The sequence below is a fragment of the Aplidium turbinatum genome, chromosome 3 (genome assembly GCF_918807975.1).
Source record: "Aplidium turbinatum chromosome 3, kaAplTurb1.1, whole genome shotgun sequence".
NCBI lineage: Eukaryota > Metazoa > Chordata > Ascidiacea > Aplousobranchia > Polyclinidae > Aplidium > Aplidium turbinatum.
In genome coordinates this window covers 20206898-20222841 of record NC_137474.1, presented here as the reverse complement: position 1 = coordinate 20222841, position 15944 = coordinate 20206898, and positions in this window count along the sequence as shown.

Sequence of the window (15944 nt, the reverse complement as noted above, 5' to 3'; positions counted from 1 at the left end):
AGACAAAATCAGGGATATCTAGAGAAGGGGATATGAAGGCTTGCAGCAATTGCCTTATTCTCATGACACTACCAGGGCGGTTGTTTGTAGTGCTTTAAACATGTGGTTCTTTTTAAAATTGTAGAAAGTTTTGTATTGCATCTGGTACAATGAGCTACAGGAGACAGTTAGCAAATGTTACTTAGAGTATATTTAAAGAATACTTGTTTAAAAAGACAGTTGTAAAGTAACCAGTAAGCTGTTTTTTATAACAAAGCCTTTGCAGGAGGCTAGATGTAAAGCAAGTATATGGGTGGTTGAATTAACAAGCAACCACGAGCATGCTGTGAATATCCAGGCCTGATGTTAATAGCGCAATGCAAGTTATCATAACAAGATTTATTAAACTGCTATCGGTGCCAATTGTCACTTTATGGTAAACACAGATTATTTACGATAAACAATAGCCCTTCTATTGTCAGACGTAATAAAAGCCTTCGTATCCCCTTCTTTAGATATCCCTGGACAAAATAATCAAAGTGACTCATGCTTAGGCTACCGTTCTAAAGTTCGAGATATGGCCAAGAAGTCATTGTCCACCAAAAAGATGGACACAACCACATAATCATTTAAGAATAATATTAGATGGTAAACTAATATGAAAAACGAAAAAAACTGTCTTGAATTATTTAATGGGTAATTGGAGTGGTCAGTGGTTGAGACTTAAGAGGTAAATCAAACTGCAAAAGCAATAAAACTTGTCTGTGATTAAACAAAAGTCGCTTGTATTTTAAATTTTGTGTTATTAGTGTTGAATATTATATTAAAAGTTGAACATTACACGTTTATGTTGGTCAAATTTGGTCAAAAATGTGTTTTTTTTATTTTTTTTCATAGACTAAATGTTTTAGACCTCAAAACCCTTCTGGAAGTTAGATAGGAAACCATGCATTCTTCTTCTTCAAAACCAAGTTTGAGCGTTCTAGGTCTACCGGTTGCTGAGATTTAGCCAGATTTGCCGATTTTGACCCGGCGGGCGGTACCTGCCCACTGTTAGGGCGTCAAATGTGGACCAATTTCAACAAAACTTGGCAAGGTGTCATTTTCGACCACAATGCACAGGTCTAAACAAGAAAAAGTTTAAAAATTAAAATTTATTTTTTAATTTTTGGGCCACCCTAGTACACAGCTTTGGCCAGGCAAGATACATAATGACATGCCAAAATTGTGTTGCATGTGTGATCGCGGTGCATTGTTTGTTGTCACAATGGGCTCAAAATAAAACATGATTTTCTTTTCCCATCTTGCTTCAAAGTTGCCTGATCTTTATCTCGAAACATCGAATGTCAACCAGCTGTCTGCAGTGACTCCTTCATGTCTCTCTGTTGCTTGCATCTTCAAGTTTTAAGTTCTTTTTTGTCACATCATTCTTCACTGTGTCTTCCCATGTTTTTGTTGGTCTTCCTTTTCTCATTTTTCCAGTCACTACTTTGCAACAAACCTTCTTTGCTAAGTTATTCTCATGCTTTGGTTCAAAATGTCAAACACATCTCAGACGATAAAGTATGATTGCTATTAGATAACTGCAGACACCACTTTTTTCGACTTTAAAACCTCCTCAGTGCAGTAAATCATACTAGACTGAACGTCTTGTTACCAGTAACTCAGCATGGTTTGATTGATTGAATCTTTACCCTCGAATTGGGAAAGCTTCTGTGAGGGCTTAATCCTGACAGTTTCGCATACCGTACTTGTAGAAATTTTGAACCACTAACGCAGGCCCGTTCACCTGTCCTAGATCATATGTGTCAAACTCCCGACCCGCGGACCAAATCCGGCAGCGATGCAACATTTTTTGGCCCTCAGGATGGTATTAAATTCCTTTTAAATCTGGCCCGCCGATATGCTGCATCACGAACAACTTCAAGTTTTAATCAATAATTCATTCATTCATAGCTTGTCACGCCAGTGTCGAAGCCAGGTAAGAGCATTGTTTGTGATGTTTTTGAGGTCGTTGTCATCACATGAAGGGCTGAGGGGGCAGTTAGTGAGGATGTGCTTCATCATCTGATTGTCTATAGGCCGCAATCACAGGTTGGGTCAGGAGTCATCTTCCATCGGAAAAGGTTGCTTTTATTTCTCCCGACTCCGCAGCGGGCTCTATTTAGGCAGCACCACTCTCTTCTCTCAAGGGTGGAAGTTTGTTGAAGACTTTCGGAAGGACTTGGGATGGCAGGATGTTGTGTCCTATCGGGCTCAGAGGTCCACATTTCTAGTCGTGCAGCTGCCGCGCTTGTGTGTTCCAATGGGCCGACTTTGATGAAGCTCTTGCGGACTTGAGTCTTGTTGGAATACGTTTGTGTTTATAGAGAGGGTAACGTTGGTCGGATATTTGTTTTACTCTTTCTTTTTTTGTAGCGACTTCTCTTCGGATATAAGGTGGAGCTACAGTTTCTAAGTTATAGAGGTCGGAGATTGGTGTTGGACGGAGTGTTCCAGTTATGATTCTACATGCTTGGTTTAATTCGGAGTCAATTACTTTAGTATGGCTTGACCTAGCCCATACTGGAGCGCAGTATTCAGCGGTCAAATAACAAAGAACCAGTGCTGTTTGCTTAAGTGTGTGCTCATCTGCTCCCCGGTTTGAGTTTCCCAGCTTTTGCAAAGGTTATTGCAAGCAGATAATTTTTTTCTTAAGTTTCAGTGGGTGTGTCTTATAGGATAGGGTCCTGTCCAGAGTTATGCCAAGATATACAGGAAAGGGGGTATATTGTAATGCAGTGTTTTCCCAATTGACGATAAGTTTTTGGCTAGCCTGATGATTGTTCAAGTGAAAGCATGTTACTTGGGTTTTGGAAGGGTTTGCATTTAAGCTCCAGTACATGTAATAGGTGGAATACTCGGAGAGTGCTCAACTGCTCATGTTAAGGTCTTTTCTATCACCGAGAAGTTTTTTGATTGGGTAGCTAGGCAGAGGTCGTCGGCATAAATGAAACGACGTATGTTGGGGAGTTTTGTTGATCGTTGGTGTATATGTTAAATAAGATAGGTGCAAGGACAGAGCCTTGCGGCTGGCCATTACGTTTGGTTCTCCATAGCGGCTTTTGCGACCATTCAACTCAACAAAAAATCGTCTATTTGTAAAAAGTGATTGAATAGCTTGGTTGATTGTGGGGTTCTTGATGACTTGATCCAGTTTAAGAAGCAAGGTCCTATGGTTGATGGTATCATAAGCGGCAGATAGGTCTACGAAGACTGTTCCAGTGGCGAGTTTCTGTTCGAATCCATCCTCTATATATTGAGTTAGGTTTAAGACTGGACCGCAGCAAGAGCGCCCTGCTGGTCGAAAACTTGCCTGGTCATTAGGCTGTGCCCAAAAATGGCAAGGTTCATGGATTTTTCCTTAACTTTCAGAAAATTTGTAGTGGCCTTTTACAAACACAAACGTAAAAAAGAGAGAAAATAATGACGTCACACGGTCGCGCTGGGCGTTTCTATGGTTACCAGTAGACCTACCCATTCTCATAAAATTTGTCATATTTCGAAAACCACTGGAGATAAATAGATGAACGTTACATCAAAAGCTGCAGAAGTGGCATGTTTATATCAGCTCCAAGAACACTTTTTATTGTAGGACTACTTGCAAAATGTTTATAAGCAAAGAACTCAATTTTACTATTTTTATGTAGTAGGGGAGATGCAGGACCTATTAGACATTTTTTTATTGTTTGCTCTCATTTCTTCAGCTTATATCATTATCAAAATTATATCAAAATAAGACAAAATTTTTAGAGAATACGGCCAAGGTCAATGTTTATTGACTGTAAATATCTTGACAATCGAACTTATTTTTGTGAGGTTAAAGCTTAATATACAAACTTTTTTGAAGAGTGTATAATCGGTCCTGCCCCTGAAGGACCTATTATACACAAGCAAACATTGAAAAGCATGAAAAACAAGCAAACATTGTGCCTCGTGGGTTTGCGGTATCGCTGCTTGGCTTTGGTCTTTCCATTGAGGAGCAGTTGGTGGGCGACTTGGTTTGGTGTGACTGCTGCGAGGTTATTTTGCAGTTGGTTATCAGAATTTAATTTTGTTTATGGTAGCTCATGCTTTCTTGCTATTATGGCGAAGGTCAGTTGACTCTATCATTTCTCTCCAGCGCGTTTTTCTTTCTGCATTGAGTTTGTTGTGGACTGTTTCGCCAAGGCTCAGAGCTTCTTGGCTGAAAGGATCCTGGCTGTGTTGGTTCAGATGTTCTTCATACACTTCTTTGCTGTCAGTTGTGAGACCTGGTATGTATTCTTTGCGGCTTCCTCTTGGTATGGTCTGTTTTGAGACCTTCCAAACCAGTTGGTGAAAAACAGCGTATGATTGGGGTGTGGGGGGTATATTGTCGATTTCTGCGTCTATTACTTGTGTAAGGTTGTCCCAGTTAGCTTTGCGGAAATTGAACCGTGGCGGTATTTTGGAGATTCGGGGCTGAATTAATGGGTTTATGTTGATGTATGAGGTGTTGGGACTTGGGTACGGGTTCGAGGATTGTTCTTTTAAAGGAGTTGATGTATTTTGAGCTAACAAAAGCAAGGTCAGGATTATAGCCTTTCTTCCAACGGGCAACGTGGAAGGTTGGTTTGTCTTTCAGCGAGTAGAGCAGGAGAGATTATTGTTGGAGGCCCACAGTTCGACCAGTTCTCCATCTTTATTGCTGCTGCTGTATCTCCAGGCAAGGTTGTGGCTGTTAAAGTCCCCCTATTATGAGGCACGGTTTGCTGTTGTCGATCCAGGTGTTATTTGGCCAGGAAAAAGATTCTGTGGGGGGTTTATACAGTATATCTAGACGATATCTAATGAGCTAGTTTTTATGTGCAAAATTTCTAAAGCACCCGTTGTTAGGTTGGCCGATCCGAGTATCGCTGATTTCTCGCTGCAGAATATGGCACTACCATGGGTTCGGCTGGGAGATTAAATAGCTAAGTACATTCCTGGGATGCTAGAAGGGATTTTTTTCTCTGTGTGTTTCTTGCAAGCACAGGATGTCTGGTTGTAAGTTAGCAATAAGAACTGCTTTTGGGGCTGACAAACCTTCCGTATTGAAGCTAATTATTTTCATCGTAGGGCCGAGGGTCTATCCTTGTACCACCCTAAATGTGCTCTCTCCGGCAGTGACTGGAGTGTGGTGTTGAGATTAGTCTCCTGTAAAAGATTAACGGAGATCGCCACGTGAAGGTTCTCAACATGATCCCCCATGATCATTAATCAATAATAAACTTACATAATTAAAATAAACAATAATGAAGTTATAAGCGATTAAAACTTAATAAATGTTTAGTTTATAAGTACTAGACCTATATAGGGCATATTTGCACTAGCCAAAGTCCTCAATATGCTTCATCAAAGGACATTCTGGGTAGGCCATATTGACGAACTTATTGCCAAAATCAAAAGTCTGGCGATTTTTAAAAAAAAATAAACAAAAATTCACACAGGAGTCGCCTTACTGATGAACACCTGCCTCGTGCGGCAATTTGCCCCAGATAACTTTTGCCAGTTAAATGTTGCATTCGACTACAGTAGCTTACATCTGACATGGATAAGATAGGCTACTTTATACATGTCGGGGCAGGTTATTTAGTAGAGGGTTAGGGGGATGGTAGTCATTTCATTGATGTGGGTTTGATTTTCACCACTGCTATTGTTGTTTTTTCTTCTGTAATTACCAAACAAAGTTTAAATGTTAAAGTCTTAAAGTGCCTACCCTACTGATCAGCGACTCTGATTGGTCAAATTTCAAAGTAGGGAATTTTTTTATGGTGCCGTTTGGAAAGCTGCGGCCGGTCACCGAGATTGACAGAGTGGAGTTGCCGATTGTTGAAGTGTTGTTGCCGGAGAATTATTCTATTCATTGGGTGCCGCTGAATGGAGAGCAGTCCTTAACGTGCGTTGCTCAAGCGCACATCCCGAGAGTCGAACCAGCGCCGCTTGATCTTGAAGCTTCTTCGCTCCAGAAGTCACGCGCTAACAAACTGAGCTATCGGGGCGGCCAAAATATTTCAATTTTCTTGTATGAATTGTTTGTAGAATTTCGTAGAATCTCAAACATACAAACAAAACAATTAGTGATCCTTTTGTAGACACTTTCAGCGGTAGTGTAGGGGATTAAACTTACCTGTAAAAATACTCGATGATTTAATTTCTTTATTTGCAACTCTTTTTCACAAAGTCAAATTCTTTACAAATTTGCACTTGCAACTACTTTTAGGATAAAAAGTTTGATAATTTGAAATGTAGCAGATCTGTCACAAATATCCGTAGGCTTACTGTACAACAAGGTTAACTGGTCTACTGAGCGATAGAGGAAAAACTAAGAGACAGGTATGAAAGGCATCAGTAACATAGCCAACGTCTACTTCAAACGCTCATGGTCCACACAGGCCATACTGGTGTTTTGTGATCTTCTTTGTTTGAAGGGCACACCTGGAGCCTACAGTTTAATTTATCTACTGTTGTTGCCGAAATACCAACATTGTAAACACCCAAGACAAAAAACTCAAATGGCATCACTCAAACAACGTCTAGTAGCTGGTAGCCACTTTAACAAGTCGAAATTCTGCCACTGAAATTGATTAGAATGCAACCGCCAACCAATCATAAGCTACGGTTTAAGTGACGTAAAAAATGGCGAAAAGAAGATCATAGAAAGCAAATTAAGTGATGGATTTTTTGTCAGCTCGTTGGCTTAGGGGTTAGGGTTAGGGATAGAAAGTAGTCATTTCATTGACGCGTGTTCGATTCTCACCACTGCTATTGCTCTTTTTCTTCTGTAATTACCAAATAAAGTTCAAAACAAGCATTACCTCTTTGGATGAGTGCTAGAAGGGTCACAATTGGACGGTAGCCTCTTATAACATGTTCTGATTGGTTGGCGGTTGCATTGTAGTCATTTGCAATGGCAGAATTTCGACTTGTTAAAGTGGCTACCGCCTACATTAGGTTTTGATAAAATACCGATAAGTGTAGCCTAATCAAGAATTGAACAAACAGAAAAATATCAACAAAAAAGAACGAGGGAAAATATTAATGTAGGCAATAGTTTAAGGATGTTATTGGGAAATCTAAAACAATCTTAACTACAATGTAATTAAACCAATTAATGAATGATCTATCAAGAAACAGGCAAGTTGTTTAATCTAATAATAATACTACTAATTGATTGATTGATTGATTGATTGATTGATTGATTGATTGATTGATTGATTGATTGATTGATTGATTGATTGATTGATTGATTGATTGATTGGTTGGTTTATTTTGTTGTGCAATATCATAACAGCTGAACATTAAATAACATAATACCGTGGCCCACGAAAACATCTAGCATACTATACTAGCGTTGCGCATAGCTTACCGCTCAAGCAGTTTGAGCACTCTGGAAAGATGGGTGAAATTATCCAAATGTGGTTCATTGCGTGTACCACAAATGAAAAAAAACATCACGCTGAAGTAGTTATATAGTGCTAAGGTGCTCTGTGTGATGGACAAGTTACTGCACTGAGGAGACCTTTAGGTCGAAACAGTGGCGTCCTGTCTGCAGTTATGTAATGCTCTTGGTTCGCCAATTGAGCACTCTGCTGGAAGACATCTTGCTCTTGCATTGCGCATAGTAGGTATAGTTCACCACTCCGGCAGTTTGAGCACTCTGGCAAGGTAGATGAAAGTATCCAAATGTGGTTCTTTGCGTGTCACAAATACGCATGGGACTGCTCTCTATTCAGCGGATTCTAATGGACGGAATAATTCCCCGGCATCAATCGGAAAATTCATTTTGTCAATCTAGGTCAGGGGTGTCAAACTCAAATGCACCCCGGGCCAAAATTTTAAAAAATCAATACAAGTCGCGGGCCAGACTAGTTCAATATTTATTGCAAAATATATTTTAAGAAACTTCCGACTTTGCAAAAATAGATGGTTTTGCCAGCGATTTTGAGCAAATGGGTTGTGCATTTACCGAAACATGATTAAAGTTTAAAAAAGTAAACTCAGGTCAAGTCATATCTAAAGTCAAGATAGGACTATTAAATGAAGAAAAATATCAGTTGTATTCCTTGCTTATGGCTTTCAGTACGGCTTTTTCAGAGCAGCGAAGGAAAACAATATTCAAACTAAAACCGAAAAACACAAACATGCCTCTAAAAACAAAGAAAAACCTACACGAAAGTTTACTTTGCGCATTTGTAACGCATACTACTTTAACCCCGATACTTGGCTTCTCATTTTGGATGCAAGTTCATCAATGTTTGGGGTCGAGCTCTCAGCTGAAGAAATCCTCATGATTACTGGAACCTAACCACCTTCTCCAACACAAGATCTCTGCTCTCCCAAACGAGCACCCCCGTCGACTGAAATCAAGACACCCATTCGTACCAGCCGCTCAACTTCTGATCAACGAAGCTGATGTACAAGACATCTCTGCGGCTGCTTGGACGGATCATAAATGGAGTTCTGAATGGAAGCCAAGCGCCACCAGACTCTATTCGTTCATCTCCTACGCCGACACACGCCCCATCGGCCTGACACTACCAAGACAGGCATGGATGCGCCTCAACCGTCTCCGTACGGGCGTCGGGCTTTTCCGCTTAACCATGCACCAATGGGGAATAGCCTCTTCCTCCTCCTGTGAATGTGGTGCCGAGGAACAGAACGCAAATCACATGATCAATGACTGTTCCATCTTCAAGCCACCTAACGGAGTGGTAAGTCTGCCTATCATGAATGATGAAACCAAAGACTGGCTGCTGGCTCTAGTAGCCTTCCAGTGTAGTACGCAGGGGCGTTGACAGGGGGGTCTAGGTGGTACTTTTGGACCCGGGCCCGGAATATTTAAGGGGCCCGGATTTTAAAAATTCCCCGCGACTTCAAACATAATCAAGATCTTAATATAATCAGATCTGAAGGAATTGCCATCAGAGGTTATGGTAAAGTACCGGGCCCCCTTCTGGGTACTGGGCCCACCATCTCAGGGGGCCTACTAGTAATAGACTTTTGCGTGTCAGTGACAACATGTTTTTTAGCTGCTAAAGTTTACTGTGTGTACTTCCATTGAGAAGATAATTTAGGTCCGATACCAATGAGATGCTGGGCCTGGGCCCTTATATCAAAATATCTCTAAAATCACCACATTATCTTGGTCGTTATTTTGTGATAAAATTTCAGGGGGCCCACAGGTAATTGACTTTTGTGTTTCAGTAACAATCTGTTTTTTAGTTGTTAAAGTTTACTGCGTGTAGCCTACTTGTTCATTGAGAAGATAATTTAGGTCCGGTACTAATGAGATGCTGGGCCCTTATACCAAAACATCTCTAAAAACCACATTATCTTGAAAAGTTAAAATGTGACAACATTAGTAAAATTACCTGTGTTTGAAATAAAACAGGTTGGTTGCAATTGAATACTTGAAATCAAGACAGGCCCAATTCCTACAAAGGTGTGTTTAAGATAAATGTGTTCTAATTATTTTGGTTGTTTATTTTTTCGTATTTTGTGGTAAAACTTTGGAATTGGCAACTGTTGAACTGAAACCGCTTTATACACTGGTAGTGGTAGGGTCACCATACTTTGTGTGCTACTGTTATAGGTTAAACCACGAAGTAGACAGCTCATTTTAAAATGATTGTCATAAATGGGCAAATTATATAAGACATTTGCATAACTTAATTGCAATGCCTTGTCTAAATTTTGCAAAAGCATAGATTGAAACCTTTCTTTAGCATAAGGTGAAAGCGTTCATGTTTTGTGCGTAGGTTAGCTTCTCGTTAGCATAAACTTTAAGAGTCAGGTACGATTGATTTTGAAGTCTGCCAATAAGTAAACAAGACACATGAAATACTTTTTGTAATACTGGACTAGCTTAAAGTATGGTTGGTCTATTGATATCCCATTTAACAATAAAATATTTTTTCTACATCTACCGGTATAACTTGCAAGGTAAAAGTATTTTTTGAAGTGTCAGAAGCTGCATTAAGGCTGTTGCACTTTTAGCTTAACGTTTTGGTTTTACAGGGTGTTTTGTTTTCTTAAGCTTTACTTCAAAGTGAATGTTACTGGTTTACAACCGGTAATCTAGTTCTAGAATGGTGTAACCTTGCTATGTACCAAGATTTCATTCAGCATTTCATAAAGAAGATGTCTTGTTTGAACTACCGACATTCTTGCTTTGAACATTTCAGATAAACAAAACTCTCAAAGAGGAATTCTTTGAAAAGGCTGAACATGGAGGTTTGTCAGAACCTAGCAAACTTTGCTTTGCCGTTATTGCAATTGGAATACATTCGTTTACTATGATTAGCAATGGTGCAGACGTGCTGCAAAAGTTTTGCAGATGTTCCAAACAAGGGAATGTTTTTCTCCAAGCTCTTTGCATAGTTTTTTTTTTTCAAAAGTTATGTTGAGCCAAATGTTAAACCTTGAATGTACCAGAAACCATGAAGCATTTAATGCGATCTTTACCCATGTCTTTAATTGCTGTGGTAAGAACCAGATAAAGTGACCAGCAGGCCACAAGCTTAAGAACGACCACCAGAAGTAAGACAAACAATTCAAAAACTGACCTCAAAGTCAAAGGTTAGCAAGTAATAAGCGAACATTGAGTAGTGTAATAGGTATATAATCAATTAACCTGCCTTTAACTGTAGGCCATAAAAATGTTTGTCTTATTTGTAGCGTATTCCATTTGTGCAGTCATATTTTGTTTATTGCTAAAAAATTGTGAACAGTAAACAAAATAGCATTTCTCATAGATTAATTAGCATTTCATTTTTAGCATTTACAATCTCGCAATTATAAATATCCCTGACTTTACAGAGGTAGCTATCAGCAAGTGTAACCAGCATATTACATTTAGATACCAGTATAATAAGTATTTTATGACAGTTGCCAGTATTTTGTTTGTGATTTCAAATCGTTGCTGCTTTATGTTTCATTTCTTTCATTCCAAGCAAAGATGAAGCTATAACTTGATAGACCTGTGTTTACTATTAGTTATATTTCTGCTGTGTTCTGTACACTGCTGGGTTGATGATTGTTTATGAAGTTATAAAAGTTTAACTAGGTAGTAGTTAGCCGGTATTGTGCAGTAAGCATTATAACATTTCATTAAGCACCAGTAACCTATGAAGGATTTCTGAGTACTGCAAAGTTGTCAGTGAGTGATGAAGCTGTTAGACCTTACCTAGAAACCTATTAACTAGTGTTACACTGTAAATGTTGCTCCGTTTTGTTAAAGATCATAGTAATTTTCTTATGTATGCTGTGATTCCTGTGAAGTAGTTGCAACATGTGATGAAGTTATTAAACTTCATCTACATAAGTCAGCAGTCAGCACTCATGCACCATTTCAATAACAACTGTTTTTAGCATGACCAATGGTGTTTGCATATGAAAAAATAATTACATGTAGAAAAGTTAATTCAACAGTTAGATTACAGCAACTGCTGCTCATAATAATTGTGCTTCTTAAATTCAGCAACCACGATGTTCCAAAAATAAAGCAATTAATAAAAAAAATGTTTTAGTGAAATATAGCATGATTAACAACAGGTTTCTAATAATAGTGTATCTTGTGTGAGTAGGCCTAGTTAATAAACCATGTACGCCATTCTGTACTGTTATGGATTAACACTGTTCTGTTGTGAATTGAAAGTATATCACTAGATTGGTAAACTTTTGTTTTTATCGTACTTAAGTTCCTGATTATGCACATTTGAGTACACTTGAGTTTTCATGTTAGCATTTTGATTGGGTACTTGTTAGCTTTTTGAAAGTATTGTATAGGTGAGTGGTTTAATCAATCAATCACTGGTTTATTTTTTTTCACAAAATATCACATCAAATGCACTGGTACAAGTGGTACATTACATAAAAGTGAGATAGGAAAGAAGCGAAAGACCTTATGAGGTCACCAAGTCAGCCTCCACCTCGGCGATCCTATAAGGCAAAACATAATTACCACTTGGTGAAAGTGTTAAAATGTTGTTTGTTAAAGCATTTGTGAATTCACTTTTTTTTTGCACTTCTAAACTGTTTTGCTATGTTATGGCTATATAATTATATATACATTTAAAAATAATAGGTTAGTGAAATTTCAAATGCCAATTGTAATTTTTGGAAAAAATTGCTTCCAAATGTAGGTAACCAATTTAAAATTCTCATAATTTTGTCAATTCTTGTCCGATGTAAAAAATTGTATGAACTCAATGTGATAAGCATGTCAAATTTTGATACCGGCTTCTACTGTGTGATATAAGATCTGGGTTGAATGACCCATACGCTTCATGACCGTTGCCAGTATGTTTAGAAATCGTTAACACTTTTGGCTTTCATTGCAAGCAAAGGTGTAGCTATGACTTGATAGACCTGTGTTTGCTCTTATTTACATTTGTATTGTTTTCTCAACTGGTGAGAAACTCTAGTGAAGTTAACCACCTTTCCATATCAGTGCAGTTAACATACACACTATATTATCATAAGCCTGCTTGCCAATAAGGGGCTCAAAATTATTTTGGCCCCGGGGGCCCACAAAGGGCTTAACACAGCACTGCACTTCAGCTTTCTGGTGGTCAAATAGCCACTTCAGCCACCAAACAGTAAAATAAGAATTTAGTTTAGTCTAGTATAGTGATTTCCCTAACCATGAATATTACCCGAAACACGAATTTCAACATAAACAGGTTAATATTTGTTTAAACTCAAACTGAAATGGCACAGGTAAAAAGATTGCTATCCCTGTTTCTGCACTAAAAATTGCATTGCACTGCACTAAAAACTGCACAAAACCGCTTTTCAGATTGCAGCAATCAGCAAATGTTTGATCGAGGCCCAAACACCTTTCCCAAATCAAATTGAAAACTTTTTGACTGTCTGCACTACCTTTGCTGTAAATTCTCTTCTGGTGAGCCTAAAATACTCTAGCGCCATGTGACAAATAAAAGTTCAAAAAAGCAACCGCTAGGTAGAGATAGTAAGTTTTGCGGTTCAAGAAATTTTAAGATTGCGCAAGATTTGTTAAATGACCATGCTTAAACGACATCAATAAAAGTTTGTACACAACCTTTATTTTCATAACATAGTCGATGAAGGCCGAAGGGGGCCCGAAAATAAATTGGTACCGGGCCCGAGAAATCCTGTCAACGGCCCTGGTAGTACGAGAACATCGTGAATCTGGAGTGGTAAAAGGAAGACCTTTGGCCCCAGAGGCTCACACGACGACGACACGACGACGACGATTAGGTGTGTCTCCAGGCTATGTTTTTTCTAGTTCAATGTTTAGATTTGGACCTGGAGGGCGAAAATTGGCTGCTGAAAAACCGCGCGAAAAAAATGAATCGGTAAAGACAGTTACGCGCGCCGTGCGGTAACCAGTAATGGCTACCATTACAGAAATATGCAAATGCGACAGAAAGTTCGTGGGAAAAAATTTCGCTCCCCGGGAAGCCAATAACTGCAACCACGTTTTCTGGAGGTTATTTTTGTTTCAGTCTGACAACGAAGCTGAAAATCACTTTTAAAGCTACTTCGTTGCAGTTTATGTGAAATGAATTTAAATTTGCAACAGATATCCAGAATGTAAAAATAGCCGTAATTATCAATCAAGCTATGTCATATCCGGTGATGGTAGCGGACTGTGGCTTTTGGTTGCCTTAAGGTTTGGCAACGTTTGTTTGAGCCAGTTTGAGAAAAGTTTTTTTTATGCTTTTTTACGATGTAGCAAAAACTGGTCACGCATTAGAACAATTATATCTTTTCGTGTACAAAATTAAGCCTTTTAGTGAAAAAAATTCAACAAAGGTCAGAAAAGCTGCTCAAGTTTGTATAAAATAACGATTCATAAATTTCCCACAAAGAACTTATTTAAGAAAAAAATAAGTAGAATACCTTAACATATTAACGTCCACCTTGTAGAGTACAAGTCAATTCAAAGAGAAACAAGAATTTATTTGCTAAACTTCCATGTTAGATCAACTACAGCATTAATAGTTTTCAAAGTTTTTCTGGTACAGCTTGAAATTATCGTGTTGCAGATCGCGATTTCGGGTATTAAACCCTCTTCAGTACAACTTTATAAACAGCATAGTACAGTAAGATTTGCAGCAGTTCCCTTTAGAAAATAACAAAATTGTTTTGTGGTTGCCAAGAAACGAGTTAGTCTGGGAAATTAGTCTACGAGCAGTAATAATGACAATTTTTATGTAAATTATGAAGGTAATTGGGTCATACAATGTTCAAAGAAAATACGTTAAAAGCATTCTGGGAAGTATTTAAATTCTAACAACAAAAATGGGGGTCAGTCAGGCTGACATATGCCCAAATCTGGGACCAGTCAAGCCGGCCTCCTGTAGAATGATCCGAGCAAGCCGGATGCAAGATACTTCAATTCACTAATTAAAAAGGGGTTTGACACATTTAACCTTAAATAGCCTAAACGTAAAGTTTTTAAAGAACTTATTGTCTGCTTGTTTTGTGAAACTGAACGCTAAGGTAAACACTGGGCCCCATACAAGTTTTCAAGTGAATGGAATAAAATTGAAACAAAGCAAAATCAATCAGTTGTAAACATCATTAACCCCTGAGAAACATTACTGTTGACCTTACTTTGCTACAGGGGATTGAAATCTCTGCTGATCATAATCCTCTTCTTTCGTCTGAAACAGATTGTTCAAAGTTTAAAGCAAGTGATGAAAAACCAGATCAGTGTAGTTTCGGCCAGTGCTGCTATGTTATGCAGTTAGTTCATTGAAGACGAGACATGGTCAGCAATTTGTTCCTCCGCGTCACAATTGCAGGCCGATGAAGGAGCAAAACTTTATACCTTGCTATCAATATAAATAACTATATTTCGTTTTTAATTTTTCCAGCAATGTGTTCGTAGGCTTTATCAACGTTTACAAACGTACAAGTAACCAACCATCAACAAACTAAGAGAGAACAGCCGAAGCTAATATTGTCGCAAAATCATTTTTGTTTTTAAAGGCATACTAAAGGAAAATTTCAAACCGGAATTAAGCATTAAATTGAGTAAACTGAACATTCAAGAATACATTTCAAAAACAATTACCCAAAAAAATGTGTTTTCAATGGCGCTGGCAAGGCCCAAAGTCCAGAGTTTCATTTATTTTCATTTTTTTTCAAAATGACCAAAACGTGCAAACACTGCTCGAGAATACGTCATAAAGGCCAGCAATAACAAAAGCCACGTTACCAATCTGATGTTTTGAGCAAACTGTCTGCTGTTTTGATGTTAAAATGTGCTGTTTTGATGTAAATACATACATAGCCTACAGTCAAATCGCCCGCAGTAACAATTATTGCATGATCGGTTGATTGCTAGCCTTTATGACGTAGACTGCACAGTCGCACGCTTCGTTGCTCAGGCTCAATCTCATTTTGAAAGCTCTGACAAAAGCACGCCCACAATGGTGGTCAGACCGCAATGGGGCAAAATTTTATTGAAAATCGTTTTATGGTAGCATGTTAACCTTTGTCAGACTGCATATTTTTACACCGCTAACAGGCGGCATGGGTACAATTGTACCCACGTACATTTTCCATTGAAATTTCCAAGTTAGTTATATTTTTTGTACGGTATGCCGTATTTATTGGTCAGAGCGTTTAAATACTGTGCTCTAGGGAAGTATAGCACGTGTTGCTGCACCAGTTCTCTCTCCATTCCCCTTTTATTTTTATCATCCTTTCTGCCCCTGCGATCAGCTATCGTCATCCCAGTCGTTCCACTTCGTTTCCTCTCCCTTCGTCTCTTGCCTTAGATAAGACAAGGCACGTGCAGTATTAGAATTTTTGATTATATTTGAGTAGGACTAGTAGGAATTGGTAAGTTTTCTGCCGGAATTGGTTAGGTGTAAACTGTAGATTGAAAATTGGTTGTACTGTAGGCTATAAGTTTTGGAAGGTTG